General features: G+C 37.0%; 1 long non-coding RNA gene across 1 annotated transcript; it reads right to left on the bottom strand.

Moving 5' to 3' along the window:
• Positions 1-660: 660 nt before the first annotated feature.
• LOC141847139 (uncharacterized) lies at positions 661-2,309 on the bottom strand. The gene is made up of 4 exons (XR_012603400.1): positions 2,225-2,309; positions 1,239-1,294; positions 985-1,159; positions 661-757 (listed from the first exon to the last, which is right to left on the bottom strand). It is a non-coding gene; the product is annotated as an uncharacterized LOC141847139 (long non-coding RNA).
• Positions 2,310-3,572: the final 1,263 nt, after the last annotated feature.

The following is a 3,572-nucleotide window of genomic DNA, read 5'->3' as shown; positions in this document are numbered from 1 at the left end:
TCAGGAATTACAGAAAGATCATACTGAGCAAAGACTCAATGGCAAGAAACAGATCAATGACAAAATTCACTTCAATTGAAGCTTGGGTGAGCTTTTACAAATCAAACAAACATAATGGCATGCACCAGTATCATGAACCAAAAAGTGCAACAATGATAATCATAATTAAAAGTCATGCACTAGAGTTTTGGAAGGAGTGGATGCTAAAAGCAGTACTTATCTATGAAAATTTCCGTAAGGTTTTATGAAATCAACTAAACTTAATAGCATGCATCAATGCCATGAAGTAGATGGCGGAAAACTTATAATTACAAATAAAAGCAGATTTTTGGAAAGGAATGGATGATAGAAGCAGCAAACCAATGAGATACTCATCATATAATGTCATAATTATGTATGTACAGCTGTATTAAAAATTTTAAAAACATTATGACTTATATTTCTTGACAAAATGAAAGACATAACTTTGAGTTGCTTCACAATTCCTCCCAAATTTAAAACACACAACTTATAGATGATCAGACCCTTAACAATTATAAGTTGGAATCAAACTTGATGTCCATGCAGACAGTCAATTTTAGCTCAAAACATATTCACGGGAAGAAGGAAATGCTCCTAGCTTTAACAACAAAAACATACAAGGGAATATGTCTACCTGAAATTCAGAAATGAGGGTAGACACTGCAAGGTAAGCTGGGTCATCAGTACTTTCAACAATGAAAAGAAACTCAAGGGGTCCTCCATAAAGTGAAGTGATCTGCATTGAAAAATCTACTGATGACATTTCAACTTAGTGAAACTCAGTTCTAATGAGAGGGCAGGAAGCATCTGTAGATACACAATCAGCTACAGAATATGTGTGTGTGTGTGTGTGTGTGTGTGTGTGTGCGCGCGCGCGCGCACCAATAAAAATCTGAGGGGAACAAATTTTCTTAGAATTTATTAATACATAATATAAAGATCATAAAACTGCTAATAGCTCACTTGACTTCTCCAATTCTGCAAGTTATGTTCTCCAAAGCCTTTTAAAGGCATGATAACTGAGACTCTAGGCAACTTCACCTGAGCAGAGTGCTCAAGATCATTAATATCTTCACATAGGAATGCAAAACCATTGCCATTAGCGATAGTACGCTTCATTCTACATATGGCTCTATTCCTGAGGGAAAAAACAACATAAATGAGTCTTCCTTTGACTAAAATTCCACAACCCCAATAAATATAAGTTATGGAAGCACCTGGCGTGGGCAGCAAAACCCCATCCAAGGGCCAGGGTTAAGCAGATTACGCAACCCTATAAACAAACAAAAAAAAAACTCTCAAATGTTTGTCTAAACAAATTATACACAAAACTGTCATGTGAATAATGGTTTATATAACTCTGAACCAGAAACATGATCAATCATTAACAACAATGGAAGAAGGAATAATAGAAACAACAATACAAGATTATCAATTCATACAAAAATATAAAAGTATATATTATGCATTCCCCTCACAGCTGAAGCTCTTGGGAAAAAAATAGCCAATGGAACTTAACATGCTGTGGAATTTTTAAATTGAATCCAATAAATGTGATTAATTAAAAAGGGGGCATAGTTAAGTTAATTTAATCCATGAGTTCAGCTTGGGCCTGAACAGGTCTAGTCTGCCTACACACAAAAGATTTAACAGCATGAATAACAACTTCGGCAAAACTTTGCTGCACTGGCAAATACCAATTCAATAATCTCAGAACATTATCTGATAAAATTTATGTTTTCCAAGATATTGCATCTCGCCGCATTGTATTCATCAAATCCGCTCCTCTCCAACCTATTGATATAACATAAAGATGTTGCCTGCACCAGGAATTCATTCCACTGTTATGCATTATCTTAATTGTTTCTCAACCTGGGTTTCAATGTGCTCATATTAATCTGCTGCAGTTCCTTGGTTCATATTTACGTCAAAAAGCAAGAATTTTTGGAGACTTTCTTTGTCACTTGCAATCATCGTGTCAATTTAAGACAACCAATTTCGGATGGCCAGATCTCATATCTCTCCACGTGTTAGCAATTAACACCCACGTGGAACTGAGCAGTGCATCGAATCAATCATATTGTACCGAATAGAAGATATCATGCTACCAAAAACCAGGGGATCAAAGAGAAGACATCAATGCCAGACATAGAATACAAGAGCAAATTATTAAAACCAAAAAAAAACTCTTTTAGTGTCAAACCTCTTTTAACTTAGCGGTATTCCGTTACACCATAGCGTATTTTTTATTCTAGGGGTCCGGAAACAAAGAAGCGGAAGAAGCTTGACTGAAGACCAAACAAATGTGCCCACCTGGATCTGGATGAAGATGGCAAAGGGGCTGCAGCAAGCTCTGCTCGCCGCGGCCAAGAGCGCGTCCAGTGAACCCATCGCCGCCATTTATCCGCCTCCCCGCGTCCGTACAGGCCCGCGGCACGAGCCCCTATTCCGCACGTCGGCTCTATCAACTCCGCGTGCAAAAAGGAGATCGAGGCGTTCCCTTCCACTCCTCGCGCGGCTCCTCTCTTCCGGAAACAAAGGGAAGAAAAACCGACAGGAGGGAAGGAGTAAAAAAGAGAAAACGAGTCGTGCCACAAGTATATCTGTAATCATAATTAAAAAAGAAGACAAAATTAAGCTTACGCCAAGTACAGCTACACAAATCGCACCCTCACCACTCCTTCCGATCCATCGATGACTTACCGTTCGGTATAGCCGATAGAGTCTGAAAATGCGTTAGAGATTCTCTTCATAACTGCTGGCGGATGGATATGGCCCTATGCCTGAAGAGATGAATCCTGTATCCTGTTCCAAACGAGACAGCAAATGATAGTGAGCGTTAATGAACAACCCATAGGGCGACCACCACCCTGCACGTGAATTCGCAGCATTATCAGTTCGGCCCATCCATTCCGGTGGAACTTGATTCAAATTATTATATATAATTTTTATTATATAATTATTAAATAATTACATAATTAAAATTATGATAATAAAATATTATTTAATATCATTCTAAATAATATTATAATCTAATTTAATATTTATTATATTATTTTTTGATATAATTTTAGATATTTTTATAACTATATCAATTTGATATTTGATTTTTTTAATAATGTTTTTTATTTTTCAATAAATATGAGTAATTTCTTACTTATCTTATAATTTTTTAAATGACAAATAATGTTTTAATAATAATAATATTATTATTATTATTAATGCTTTAAAAAAGGCAAGTGATGACTTGGCGAAACCTCACTCTGCCAATTAAATGCTTTCGCCTTCGCCTTTTATTTCTTGAGCTTTCGCTTCCTCCGCAACCTCAAACAAGAAGAATAAGAGAACAATAATGGCGAAGAGAAGCTCCAACTCCCTCCGATATCTTCTTTTTTTTCTCGTTGTTCTTTCTGTTTCTTGTGTGAAGAGCCCAAAATTTGCTTTCCCTGTTCCTCGAAGGAGGAAAAGATGGCATTTTTACCTCTTTTTGATCGGTTGTTCTGTGGAGCCCGAAGGTGGAAGGCGGCGGAGGAGAGGAAACGTCGCCGATG

The sequence above is a fragment of the Curcuma longa genome, chromosome 16, assembly GCF_044706935.1.
Source record: "Curcuma longa cultivar G26 ecotype Majalengka, Jawa Barat chromosome 16, ITB_CL_G26_1.1, whole genome shotgun sequence".
NCBI classification, from domain to species: Eukaryota; Viridiplantae; Streptophyta; class Magnoliopsida; order Zingiberales; family Zingiberaceae; genus Curcuma; species Curcuma longa.
Note: the sequence above shows the minus strand (reverse complement) of the source record. Positions and strands in the feature narration are given on the sequence as shown.